Raw genomic sequence first — 14,795 nt, 5'->3', positions numbered from 1 at the left:
TTATTTATTTTTTTCCTTTTGAGGGAGATTAGCCCTGAGCTAACAACCGCTGCCAATCCTCCTCCTTTTGCTGAGGAAGTTTGGCCCTGAGCTGACATCTGTGCCCATCTTCCTCTACTTTATATGTGGGACACCTGCCACAGTATGGCTTGATAAGCGGTGTGTAGGTCCACACCCGGGATCCAAACCAGTGAACCCCAGGCCGCCAAAAGGGAACGTGCAAACTTAACTGCTGCACCACTGGACTGGCCCTGGAAATTTTATTTTTAAATGTTTCCCACCCCAGCGTTTTATGATGAAAGATTTCAAGCATAGAGAAAAGTTGAAAGAATTTTACAATGAACACCGCATATACCCACCACCTAGATTCTGCGGTTGTTAACATGCTGCTCTGTCTATCCATATTCACCCATTGATCAATTCAAAAGCAATTTGCAGACATCACTACACTTCACCCCTAAACACTGTGTTTGCATATCATTAACTAGAGTTCAATATTTGTTTCTGGTTTTCTTTGAGGTGAAACTGACATACAATGAAATGCTCAAGTCTTAAGTGTCCTATTCCAGTGTTTGACAAATGCAGATACCTGTGTAACCCAACCCTCTATTACTGTATACAATTTACCATCAATCCCAGAATGTTCGACATGGCCCTTCCCAGTCAATCTCCACCCCCTACTCCTACCATAGTCAACGACTGTTCTGATTATTTTCACCATAGATTAGGTGTTAGGGGCTGAATTGTGTTCTCCCAAAATTCGTGTATTGAAGTCCTCACCCCAGGACCTCAGAATGTGACTGTATTTGGAGACAGGGTCTTTAAAGAGATGATTGAGGTAAAATGAGGTCATATGGGTGGGCCCTAATCCGGTAAAACTGGTCTCCTTATAAGAAGCAATGAGGAGACAGACATGCACACGTGGAGGAAAGACCATGTGAGGACGTAGGGAGAAGACAGCCATCTGCAAGCCAAGGAGAGAGGCCTCAGAAGAAACCAACCCTGCCCACACCTTGACCTTGAACTTCTAGCCTCCAGAACTGTGAGAAAAGAAACTTCTGTTGTTGAAACCAGCCAGTCTGTGGCAGCCCTAGCGAACTAATACACTAGGTTTGCCTTTTCTAGAATTTCATATAGGTAAAACCATACACCATGTATTCTTTTGTGTCAGGCTTATTTTGCCCAGCATAAGGCTTTTGGGCTTCACTTATGTTGCTGCATGAATCAGTACTGTGTTCCTTTTCATTGCTGAGTAGTATTCCGTTATATAAATATTCCACAGTTTCTTTAGCCGAGGCAATTTACTTTTAATGACAAAGGAATCGTTTCACGACATTTGACCCTAATGTATGTCCATTATGTCATTCCAGCAACAGAGAAGACGTTCCACAGCCAGCCCTCCTCAGCAGGGACCTTCAGAACTAGAATGTCTGATCATCCTGAAATGTTTATAAAACACATTATACCTCCTGAAATGAAAAGTTCTTAGAGATGAGATTAAAGTAGTACAAACCGAATAGTAGTACAAAGCAAATGCAGATGAATCTGTGATGTTATGGGGGACTCAGCTCTTCCTCTGTTTGGTTACAAATAACATAGTGATTACACTGGCTTTGGCGTCAGGGGCTCTGGGTTTGTCTTACTCACTGAGTGACTTGGGCAAGTCACTTAACCTCTCTGAGCCTCATTTTACTCACCCGGGAAATGAGGCTAATAATCCCTTCCCTAAGGGTTGCTTGAAGACTGAATGAACTAATGAGTTCAGCATGTTCCCAGTGGCCAGAAAGAGTACGGAGTCAGGAAGTGTTCACTACTGGGATTTGTCCCACTCTGCGGCCATCAGAGCCAGCACCTCTCCCATGATAGGGCAGCAGAAGTGGATTGCTAGGCCATAAAGAGTAGGAAATGAGCTTTCGGCACTGCCGTATATAACAGCTGAGACCAAGGAGCAGGGTGGTGAAGACCATGTCAAGTCAACAAGCCGACAGGATCAATTAAGCTGAGGCAATCACAGCAGAAGTGGTGCTTTCAGAGTTTCATAAAACACGCTCTGAATTGTGGGATCAGAAGTGCTTCCAGTCTGCACAAGTCTTGCACATGTTCAACCATTTCTGTTTATTTTTCTGTTCCATCTGAATGGGGCAGTTCAGAAATTTGTTTCGCTTTCTCACAATCATTTCTAGGAAAGGAACAAATTTAAATCTGATCATCTAGGAAGCCACCCTTGATAGTAGGTATTAATTTAATACTTTTCTCCTGATAGGCAGAGAAATATATAATCCAAATTACGGATTTTATTTTATTTCAGAAGTTCTTTTCTTCTGAAAGAAATATTTTTCAACTTTGAAGTCCTTAGGAATTATTTTTTGGCATAATTTATCCACTCTGTCCCAAGTGGCTTTGAAATGTTCCTAATTTCTCTCAGATGATGATCTTTTTTGGCTTTTAAAGACAAAGAAAACGTCTATAGTTTCACTTTGAAGCTCCTTAGAAAAAATTCCTGTGACACTTACCATGTGGTAAAGAAATTTAAAACAAAAGATAAAATCAGATTTGGAGACAGGGCTATCACCTGGACCCACTGATGGCCCACAGGATGAGAAGAGTCACTTCCTGTGACTTCCCGTGGTCTGAACATTGGTCATCACAGCTGCATCACAGTTTAAAGAAACTGCCTTGCCTCCTGCACACTTCATCTGCACCCCACTTCCAAAGGTTTGGAAAACTCTTAGTGGAACATCCTCTTGTGCCAAGAACAGAACTGAGAGCATTTGAGGTCCTTTCCTTTCCTCACAAGACTTCATTATTACCAGAACCGAAAGATGTGCAGAACACAGACTTCCTTCAATACGGCTCAGTGTTCTCTGCATTCTAGATGCATTGTCATAGACCTACTAGTGCATTTTATTTGTAGATTCCACTTTGCTGCTATTTTTTTTTTTTTTTTGCTGATATATTTTTTTAACCCTGTGTGAGGTGATTGATCCCCATCATTTCTTCAACATCCATGAAACCCAAGAACCCCTCTTTAATTAAACCTCCTGCATGAGGGCTGCCCTGCTTCCCAACTCCAAACATGCTACTGCAGCAGAGCTCCAGGATCAGCCAGCAGCCAGGACTGGCCAGTTGGGCAGGGCCTCTGGACTGAGAGTGCTGGCTCCCTCCAGGCCAGACAGCAGGGACCAGCTGCCGAGAGATCCTTGGGTGGCAATCAGATCTGCTAGGTTCCAGGAGAGAGCTTGGTGCAGGGATCCACCGGAGAGCAGACACCAGCAGCATCGGGTGGTCTTGGGCGGACCTGCAGAATCCCTCCCTGTCCCTGGGAGATGGGGACACAGAGCATGCCCTTCTGTGAGCTAGATCTGAGCCATGGGGGTGATTAGAGCTGCAAGGAAAAGGGATAAACGTCCTATAAGTTTTGGTATGTTGTGTTTTCATTTTTGGTTGTCTCAATATTTTTTTAAATTTCCTTTTGATTTCTCATTTGACCCAATGGTGGTTCAAGAGTTTGCTTAGTTTCCACGTATTTGAGAATTTTCCTATTTTCTTACTGTTGTTGATGTCTAGTTTCATTCCACTGTGGTCTGAAAAAGATACTTGGAATGATTTCAGATGAATGCATAAAGAAAATGTGGTCTATACATACAATGGAATATTATTCAGCCTTAAAAAGAAGGATGTCCTGACATTTGTAACAACACGGCTTGAACCTGAAGGACATTATTCTAAGTGAAATACACCAGACACAGAAACGTAAATACTGCATGAATTCACTTATATGTGGAATCTAAAATAGTCGAACTCATAAAAGCAGAGAGGGAATGGTGGTTGCCAGTGGCATGGGGAGGGGGCAGGAGGGGTGGGGACATGTTGGCCAAAGGGTACAAAATTTCAGCCATGCAAAATAAGTAAACTCTGGAGACTTAATGTGCAACAATATGACTGTAGTTAATAATATTGTATTATATACTTGAAATTTGCTAAGAGAATGGATCTTAAGTATTCTTACCAAAAAAAACCCAGAAGTAACTATATGAGCTGATGGATGTATTAATTAATTTGATTGTGTGCTCATTTCACAATGTATACATATATCAAAACATCATGTTGTACATCTTAAATATATACAATTTTTATCTGTCAATTGTGTCTCAGTAAAGCTGGAAAAATTTGGAACTTAATAAAATTTATATTGAGGGGCCGGCCCTGTGGCCGAGTGGTTAAGTTCGCGTGCTCTGCTTCGGCAGCCCAGGGTTTCGCAGGTTCGGATCCTGGGTGTGGACATGGCACCACTCATCAGGCGATGCCAGGGCAGTGTCCCACATGCCACAACTAGGAGGACCCACAACTAAAAATATATATATACAACTATGTACCAGGGGGCTTTGGAGTGAAGAAGGAAAAATAAAATCTTTAAAAAAAATTTATATTGAAATTCTGAAAAAAAAAAAAGACAAAGAGAAGACAATAGACACCTGAGAACCCAGCAACCAGGAGAGAGAGCCTGCAGGTCCCTCAGAACCGCAGGAGAGGAGACGAACGACAGCCTGCACAACAACAGGAAAAAGAGAACAGCACCATCAGCACTGTAAAAAATCAGATGCAAAGGAAAATACTTTCCTGAACTAGGAAACATAATTTTAAATTTAAAATGAATTGGAGAAGAGGTTGGAGAATTGGGAAACAAAGTGGAAGAGAGAATTCACAGCCCAAAGCAAAAATAGAAGACAGAAATCATACAGAGGAAGCAAGAGCCTCAGAGGGGAGAGACCCAGGAGACGTAATATGTGAATAATAAAAGCCTAGAAGGAAAAAAACAACAAATGGAAGAGAAGAAATAATTTTAAAACGAGAAAGAAAATTTTCCATGGTTTGAGGAAGACTTGAGTTTGAAAGGGCTCATCGAGTTCCAGGCAGGAGTGATGGAAAAAAACAGACATCTAGGCATAGCCTGGGAAGATTCCTGAATTCTATGATTAAAGGGAAAACTCTTACAAGTTTCCCGAATGAGAGAACAAGTTACGTAGAAAGCAAAGAGAATCAGCCTGAAACCACACATCTCATTTGCAAAGCTAGAAAAGAGAAAGCATCCTATGCCAGCCATGGCGCCATTCACCTACCCCAGACACGGAAAATGCAAGGGCCCAGAGAATTTCTCTGTATGGGGAAAACACCCAAGAAAGGAACCTAATCAGGTGACAGATGAATCCGATTGGAGACAAGGGCGATGAAGAAAAGAGGAAGCCGTGGTGAGCCCCGAATCTACCAATTCATGTGTAGGTAGCTCCAAATGGATAATGCTAGATGAGATGGAATTGGTAATATACGCACTAAATAAGTTAAAAAAAAAAAAAAAAAACAGAAGGGAAGGCTTTCAAAAAAAGAAGAAGAAGGACCTACAACTAGAGTGCTCAACTATGTACTGGGGGCTTTGGGGAGAAGAAGGAAAAAAAAAAGAGAAGATTGGCAACAGCTGTTAGCTCAGGTGCCAATCTTTAAAACAAACAAAAAAAATAACAGAAGGGAGATGCAATAAGACCTATTGCTTGCCTACAACTAAAAGTCCTAAATGATCTTGGCAAATGGTAGGAGTTCAGGAGGAAAAAGGGAGCCAGCAAAAAGCATTTTAAATATCTCTCTTGGGTCTGGGAGAAGGAAGAAGAAAGAGAGCCCCTCCGTAGCAGGAACAGCTGGGTACCTTGTGGACATGTAATTGACCTTCCCAGAAAGGGGAAGTGAGTACCATGAAAGATAACAGATAGAAAAGCTTACAAAATGAGAAGGAAAAGAGAAATGACCAGGATGTGTTGTCAGTTGTTCCATCCTTTTCTTTTTTTCTTAATTTAAAAAAATCTTTCATTATGCAAACTTCTAAACACACTACAAGGTAGAGAATACACAAGAAATCTCCGTTAACCCAACGCTAGGTTTCATGACTCATTTTTTTTTTTAAGTTGGGAGAAACATTTATTGTCACTAAACCCTGCAACATTTCAGTTTTTATTCTTCCCAGAAATTTATTTAGAACTTACACTCTTTTGTAGAAATCAGCACTCTTCATTGATCAAAAGATTTCTCCTCCTCAGTCCTTTTTTGGATCTCCAACAGCTCCAAAAATATGCCTTCATAAAAAGACTTACAGCCATACTCTTTTTCCTGGTAAACATTTCAGCTTCTCCACAGTTGACTTTTTTATGGCAGACAACTGGCAAAGTCGCAAAATGCTAAATCTTTCTGCTTACCAAGACTCTTAAAAATCCCATAGTTTGCACAGGACTTTTTGTGGGGTTTGATGGGCTGTATCAACCAGCATTTGTCTTAACTCAGTGACACCTGGCTGGGAGTGGTATCATTTGCCCTATTTTGGAGCCAGATGTTAATGATTCTGGAAAACTCTGTACCACCACTTAACTCCCTCGGAAGCCTCTAGATTCTTGGTGGAAAATGGCAACAGACAGTACTTAAATAATCACAATTACTAAGAAAGAAACCACGTCTAACCTTGGTCACGACATCAAAAACTGAAGAGCAGGAACTGTCTGCAAGCACAGCGGTAAACAAGCCAGGCAAGTGGGCAAGCTGGTGACACCAGCCAGAGACGGGCACACGGAAATGCCAGCATCAGTTGAGTTGTTCCCAAACGTTCATATTTTCCTTCGTTGTTGCTTTTCTTTCTCATTTAAAATGTGCGATTCTTTTTTTTACATTGCCACAAAACAAACAAATTCTAATTTACATACCTGGGTGCAGGTAATTTTTGAAGACACTGTCGTGTTTCTGCCGATTCACCGATTCAAAATTTGTTTCCTCCGGGCATCTGGGTTTGGAAAGACCCAATCCTTACACCTCCAGGTCCTCCCCTCCCTCCCCAGATTCGCACTGACAATCCTAGCTAAGCCCTGCAAGCCATATTTTTGCACACCCCCTGCCCCCTGCCTCAAGCTGCCGAGGGCTGTTGTCCGGGGGGAAGTCACTGGGGCCTTGCAGCCACCGCACACCCTGTGATCTAGTCTCTCCAGGGCCCTTTCCCTGTAGTCTTTCCTCAGACCTTCACTTCTCCTTGACCCCATCTAAACATCCCTCCATCCCCACCCCAAATCTCAGCCTCACTTGCCATCTAGCACAGGAAGCCCAGGTCACCAGAGGGAAGTCGTTTCTACTTCCTGCCACCCTCTCTGCCCCCCATGACACCTGCTTCTCAGGCCTTCCTGGCCCTCCCTCTCCTCCCACCCCTTCTCCCTTAGACCTGGGTCCATCTCTTTGGGGGCATTGCTTCCCTCTCGCTGGGTCTCCAATCTCTCCTTCTCCCTGGCTCCTTCCCCTCTGCCTGGGAACGCTCAGCTCTTCCCTCTCAGAACCCCAGCCTTCTCTGGACCTCGGTCATTCCTCTGCCTTGTCTTCTCCTCCCCTCCTCCCACCACAGTCACTGGCTCCACTCCTCGCCCCTTCACCACCCTTCATCTGTTTCAGCCCAACTTGGTGCAGGCAAAGGGACCTCTGCCTTCTCTCTCGGTCGGGAAACCAAAGTCCTCACCTATGGCTTCTGTGAGTCTCCTCCTGGAAACATCTCCCTTGTCTTGGCTGGCACCTCTCTCTCTCTCTGCCCACCCCATTCCCCCCAGTCTCCTCTGCTCCTCGGACCACATCTTTCTGATCTCCTCGACTGACTCTTCTTCCTTGGTTTTCAGCTTAAACATCCCCAGCTTTCTTTTTACACCACACAAACTCCTTGGGAGATCTCTTCATTCCCATGGTCTCAACTTTTGCCAATGAGTTAACTTCTTTCCAATTTCAGACAAACCAGACGAAGCAGATTTTGAACCTTCAACTTGTTTTTGTTATTAAAACTTTTTTTTTTTTGGTCTTTAGTTCCCCCTGCATTAGGAGTCATCAGCCCATTCTGGGGAGGTTGACTACCCCCCACCCAGCGTTCAATGTAGACATCTCCCTCCTTCTCCTGGGAATGCCACCTGCCTGGCCCTTGGATGTCTCAAGTTAGAGCTCTCAAGGTGGGGGAAACCACTTTTTCTGTTGCTGACAATTTGGGCTCCGGATATAATGGGTAATCAGGGCTCGTCCTGATTATGGGAAAAGGAGAAGAATGAGGTTTGAGGAGGACAGGAGGAGGGTGCCTGGGCAGGAAGCCTGGAGAGGCCGGGGAGAGAGGCAAAAGGATGGGCCATACCAAGGACCCAAAGTTGAACAGGTGGTCAGTGGTGGAGCAGTTTCCTGGGAGGTGCAGGGCCAGTGGAACGAGGGAAGGATGGCCTCAAGGGTAGCAGGGGGCTCAGGGCCTCAGCCAGCTGCCCAGACAGAACCTGGCCCTCTGACCAGATGCTTCTGCCCGCTATCTGAAAGGAGTGAGGCCACCAGTACCATTAGTTGGCCACTTCTCTGTGGTTGTGACAGGAACCCTAGACACCAGTGGGATGGTGTGTGCGGGATGGGCCTCCTCACCTTGCACTTGAGGGCCATGCCGAGCACACCCCAGCCCCTCAAGCTGGGAAGGGACAGTGACAAGTTGGACACCTCAACTACATGCACGTCGTGGCCATCTGTCTCCTCCAGGGCATCTGCAGGCACCTCCAGTTCAACTGGGCTTCCCTCCACTCTTGTGCCTTCCCATCTTTCCTTGTCACAGCAAAAAGGACCCCTAAGTTGGAAACCTGGAGTCATCCTGGAGCCCCTCAAAAGTCACCAAGCCTTTCCAGTTCTCCTCCTAACTTTCCAGACACTCTGCATTCCCTTCCATCCTCACGTACGTGGCAGCAGTTCTAGGCCTATAGCCTTGGGCACCAGCACAGCTTCCTAAGCAGCCCTGCTGCCTCGTTCCCTGTCTCCCTCCCACCACCCACCCAAAGATGCCACGGGTGGCTGAGGGGACGATGGGGTCCTTCACCAGACATGGGAGACACGAGAGGAGAAAGTGTGCAAGAAGGAGGCGCTGCGATTGCAGATGCAGTCAGTGGGCATTGGACAGTATGGTCAGGATGAGACAGCAGGGGAGGAGGGTACCCTAATCCCAGCACAGCCCCCGGGCAGGGGAGGGAAGGGAGGGATAAAGTCCTACCGTGGGAGCCTCCTGCCTGCCCTTTCCCAAAGGGGCTGGGGCTGCCAGCCAAGGCCAGTGTAGCCAGGAACGTGGGAGACCCTGGCTGCAGAGGCTCAACCTGGGAAAGGCCCCACTGGTCACATGGTAGGTGGCAAGAGCAGGTGGGTGGGATCCCAGCAAAAAGAGCCAGCTGGGCTTCTCTGGGGGTCACAGTGGTCAGGCCCTGGCGGGGAGCCCTTTGAATAGATGCCAAATATATCATCTAGCACTAAGTGCGAGACAGGCGGGAGACAGAGGCCTGGGACCCTGCCAGGGTGCCGGCCCGTGTCTCTGACCCTGGCCCTGACCTGTCTCTCTGGCCAGTTCACAGAAGCCTGGCAGCCTTCCCTCTCTCATCCTGCCTGCCCTCTCTCATCTCCAGCATCTCTTTCCTGCATCCCCACACCAGCCTCCCCAGTGCACCCTCCTCATGGCTACAGAGTGACCCATCTAAAACACACAATTCATCCATTCAGCAAACTCGGGCAGGCGGTGGCCCCTGCATCGAAGACTGTCAGGAGAGGAGCTTGATGCAGAAAGACAATGACACTGGCGTGTAGGAAGTGGCTAGTGAGCAGATTCATGGGGGCTGAAGACCAAGCATCCTGGTGCACTGCCTCCCGCATCCGCCTGTACGTGGCCCTCCCCCTCCCGCTGCAGCAACACCCCCTCCTGAGCCTCTTCACTCTCACTGGAACGCCCTCCCCGCCCCCCCCGCCCCTACAGGGAGTCTCTTGCCTCTCTCCCCTCCCCAGGCCCCTTTCCTGACCCCTCCTGGGACATCTCCTAACTCTCAGCCCTCTCTGAGCCATCTCAAGTGCCTTGAGCACAGAGCCTGGGGCCCACCTGCCTGTGCTTCCAGGACCAAGCGGGTGCCCAGCAAATGTCCCGGAGAATTAAGGAATTAAGGCAGATCAGGTCAGAGATAAGGGCAGTGTTTGGGTGGAGGTCAGGTTCTGCCTATCCAAGCATGAGTTTTCCATGGCAACGACCTCCCCCCAGCCTGCCGCACCCCAGTGGAGGGTAGCCCCCTCCCCGGCCTGGCTTGGCCTCTCTGTGTCCGCCCATCGCATGCCTGCCTTGTCTGTCACCAGCGATAATCCTGTGTGGTTTTTACTCTGGTGCCCATGAATAGAAGAGTTAGAGGAGGGCAGGCGTGAGCCTTTCCCAGGGCCCTGCACCCCGCCCTCCTGAAGGGAGCGGCTCCCAGCCACCGGAATCCGGCCAGCTGTGCCACCCACTCTTGTCAGTGCCCACCTTCATGGAGGTCTCCTTCTCAAGGCTCAGCCTGGCTGTGGCTGTCCTGTGGCTGGCACAGGGAATGCAAACTCCTGCCCTGTGCAGCTCATTAAACCCTCTCCTCTCTCCCCTCACTTGACCACACATCGTTACCCCTGCTCCAGTCCTGATGTTATGTCTCGTCTCTGCCTGGCACTTTCCAGAATCCTTCTCACACCCATAGGCCCCAAGTCAGCCACCAAGGCCTGTCAGTTCTCTGTCCTGAAAGCCACTGGGATCCAGCCCGTGTTCCCCTCCCCACCCCACTTCCCGATCCCTGTCAATCTGGTGGGTGACCGTGGCAGTGGCTGCCTCCCTGGCACCCCGCCTCCAGTGCGTGCTCCACGCGGTGGCAGCCAGGGGACATTTTTCAAGGCAGCTCTGTATGCATCATTCCTCTGCTATAAAGTCCAGACTTCACTAGAGTATTCAAGGCCCCTCTTGTCTGGCCTCTGCCAAGCTCTCTTGGGGCCTGCTCCCCTCCCCGACTGCCCCCAGCTCTGCAGGGTTCCCCAAACACACTGGGCTGTCGCCTGCCTCCATGCCTTGCACGTGCTGCGCCCACCGCCTGGGATGTTTCCTCCCCAAGGGTGAACTCCAGCGCAGCCTGTTTGGGGAGACATCTCTGACCCTTTCTCCCACCCCAGGTACTTCTTCCTCTGTGACCCCATGGCTCCCTATGGTCCTTGACCGTAATGAGTATCATATGCATTGTCCCTCTCTGCTTGGAGGTCTGTCTCCCTGTCTTGAGCCAAAGACAGGGATTCAGGAACATGTGATTTATTAAGGGAGGACTCTCAGGAGAAACACAATAGTGAGGGAGAGAGGGAAGCAGGCGAAGGAAGAGGCAGAGCAAGAGTGGGGTCTCAGATACAGTCGAGATGTGGCCTGACCCAGGGAGGCCTGGAACATAAACCGTACTGCTGAGCTGTCCCCTTGAGGCGAGGGGGCCAGCCTTTCATATCCCTGTATCATCCAGTCAGTGGCTGTAGGGTAGGAGGGTTGTAACTTCCCAGGGGAGGTGGCTCTCATCAGCTGAGGGCAATTCGCAGAAGGGGCACCTGTGGGCATTAGAAGTCATTGCTCCTGCAATGGAGGAATGATGAGTGCGCTGGCCTGGCAAGGGGGTCTGGTGGGGTACCAGAGGGGGACCTCTACAGTGTTCTGAACGAGTGAGGAGTATGTGGGTTCTTGGTCCATCCCACACTGACCTTCCCCAAGCCCACAGCTGGGCTGCTGCCCTTGGAGAAAGTCCTGCCCATGGCCTGAGGGTTAAGTCGCCACTTCAGTGAGCAGAAAGAAGCCCAGACATCCATCCCCTGGGGAAGGACTCTTGAGTCCTACCCTCTTCACCAAGCATCTCTTATGTGCCCAACTGAGTGGATGGGAGCTTTAGCCAATGTTCTCATTTAGTCCTCATAGTAACCATTTTACAGAGTGGAAGACAGAGGCTCAGAGGGGTGAAGTGTCTCCATGAAGATCATGCAGCTTGTGAGTAGAAGAGCTGGGATTCAAACCCAGGTCTGAGTGACTCCCCATCTGGTTCCGTTCCCCAACCTGTGAATGGCCTCAGAGGCAGGTCCTTCCTGCCCACTATAAGAGACTGGCAAGTCCAGGGTCATCTCTCTGCCCCACAACAAGGCTCAGCTAAACTCAGGGTCCCCAAGGGCCTCATCTGGTATTTGCAATAGTTGGGAGGCCTGTGCATGTATTTTGCATGTGATTTGCATAATGATTGCATCTGGTTTGCATATGTCCATGTTGAGAGCCCATCAGCGCTGCACAATTTTTAAGTTGCTTCTAAGCAACTCTCACTCAATGGAAGTCCATCTGGGCTTCACAGAGTCCAGTTTCCATGATTTCTGGACTCCTTTGAGGCCCTCACCTTGGGGTTGCACATCTGCCCCTCCCAGAGTCCTGGAGACGCCCGTGCTTCTGCCAAGTTGGAAGGGGTTGCTCCAAACCCCTGCCGCAGAAATGTGTGTGGATTTGACAGTAACCCTTTACGATGGTGTGGATATAATCAAAATGTCAACTGGGCTTTGAGCACGCTGATGTTTATGTTGAGGAGAGAGGGAGCCAGGGCACAGAGCCTTGCTATACAGAACTTCCTGAGGTGGCGCCATGTGTAGGGAGGCTGATCTGTGCATGCTCAGAAGAAAGGAGATATGGTGGGGGTGGTGGGCAGAGACAGCGGGCTGGTGGAGTCAGGAGCCTACATCCTAGGGCCGGTCCCTCTACCACTTGGCTCTAGGGGTGTGCTTCTCCGAGTGGCAGGGGCCTCCTCTGCAGGGGAAGGGCTTGTGTCAGAAAGCTGGCAGTTTCAGTGCTTTCTGTTTCTGTCTCTTTTAAGGGAACTACATTCCACAAAACTTTGTGAGGCGCTCAATGATCTTATGTGGTGGGTCTTGATGAAAAAGGAGAGAACATCCTGGGTGAGGCTGGAGAGGGGAGAGGAGCTTCCTTGGATTCTGAGAAGTGCACAGAGGCAGGGCAGTGATATCCCAGGCGAGTGGGCTGCCAAGCACCAGAGCCACGTGGTAACTCACGACCACCAAGCCCGCCTCTCTGCAGCTTCCTGGGATCTATTCTCTCATCTTCTCTGCCCCCAAGAGCCAGTTCTTTCCTTCTGTTTCAGGAAGCCCCTGGAAGGAGGGAAACTCCAGTGTCTGGCAGAGGTTCCCACTTAAGTGCCATCACTGTGTGTGGAAGTGGTATGGGAGGTAGACTGAGTGTGTCCAGATATGGCCAGGCATGTCCCTGTGAACAGAAAGCGTGATCCTGTGAGTGACCCCCCTCAGCCCGCCTCCATCCAGGTGTGGAAACTTCAGTCTCAGTGGGGGGAGGACATGACTGCCTCCCTCCCCTGCCTCTGGCCTCCCTAGGTTTCCTGTCTGGCAGATGCAAAGTGGCCTCACCACCTATGGAGGAGACCCCAGCATCTGGCAGGATCCAGCCAAGACCTTGAGCATCTCCCCCACGGACGTCCTCTATCCCTACTAGGTTGGGGCCCAGTGCTGGCTCCCCAAACTGTTCCAATTAAAGAGGAAGCGTAGTGTTTGATGTCAGACACCTGGGAAAGGGGGAAGCAGGGTCCCACTGTCCTTTCAGCTCTCTGTTATGTGAATTTCTCCAAGTTCGGACAGGGTCCAGCCTCCTCCCTGGGAGTCGTGGGCCCCACATCTGGGCTGGGGAAGGGAGTGAGGAAGGGGTGGGACCCCTTGGAAAAGGATCACAGCTTCTGGGGAGGGGAGGGGGTCTCCTCCCAGAGCTGGCTGGGCAGAGCTGCGGGGCAGTCAGAACCCAGCAGAGGGTGAGGAGGGGCCTCTCCTCGTCTCCCCCTCAGACGTCTCTCGCTTCCCGAGAAGCGGAAATTCAGTGGTTACAAGATCAAGAGCATGTTATGGATACTGTGTATCTTGCCCCAAGCAAAATGGCTCATGACATCTCCGTTAAAGGCTGGAGATTATAATAGCACATTTGGTGGGTTTATGGCAAAGGATGAAAGGCTGTCTTAGATGGGCATCTTTTGCTTGCTGGGATCAGAAACCTGGTCGAGCTAGCTTAAGTGAAGTGGGTTATTGGAAGCAGACAGGGGAAGTCAGTTACCAAATGACTCAGCACACTTCCCCCTGAGTACCACGGCCCCTCAACTCCACCTCACTCTTCTCTGGCGAATTCTCTTCCTCAGTTTCCCTTTAACTCCTGTAGAGCTATGGCTACAGCATGCCATAGTCTGTCCTCTCACCACCCCTCAGAGACCCTGTAGTGGGTTGAATAGCATCCCCCTAAAATTCCTGTCCACCTAGAACCTTAGACTGTGGCCTCATTTGGAAATAGGGTCTTGGCAGATAAAATTACTTCAGATGAAGTCAAACTGAATTAGAATTACAACAGTGCCATCGAGTTGGTTCCAACTCCTAGTGACCCTGTGTCCAGCAGAGTGGAACACTTCCCGGTCTTTTTGCTCCATCCTCTCACCTTCTTGCGCTGTATCAGACAATGCTCTGCTGCTATTCATAGGGTTTTCGTGGCCAATTTTTTCATAATTGGGTGGTCAGTTCTTTCTTCCTAGTCTGTCTTACTCTAGAACCCCTGCTGAAGCCTGTCCACCATGGGTGACCTTGCTAGTATTTGAAATAGTGGTGGCATAGCTTTCAGCATCACAGCAACACGCAGCCACCACAGTATTATAGCCAATAGATGGGTAGTGTGGTTCCCTGACTGGAAACGAACCCAGGCCATGGTAGTGGGAGTGCCGAATCTTAACAACTAGACCCCCAGTGGTGGCTTAGACTGGGCCCTAAATTCATTGACTGGTGTCCTTATAAGAAGAGGAAAGGACACGGAGACACACACAGAGAGAAAGGCCATGTGAAAAAGGCTATGTAGACACAAGAGAGAAGGCCACATCAAGACAGAATCA

The sequence above is a fragment of the Equus przewalskii genome, chromosome 21 (assembly GCF_037783145.1).
Source record: "Equus przewalskii isolate Varuska chromosome 21, EquPr2, whole genome shotgun sequence".
Lineage (NCBI taxonomy): Eukaryota > Metazoa > Chordata > Mammalia > Perissodactyla > Equidae > Equus > Equus przewalskii.
This window is presented reverse-complemented; position numbering follows the sequence as displayed.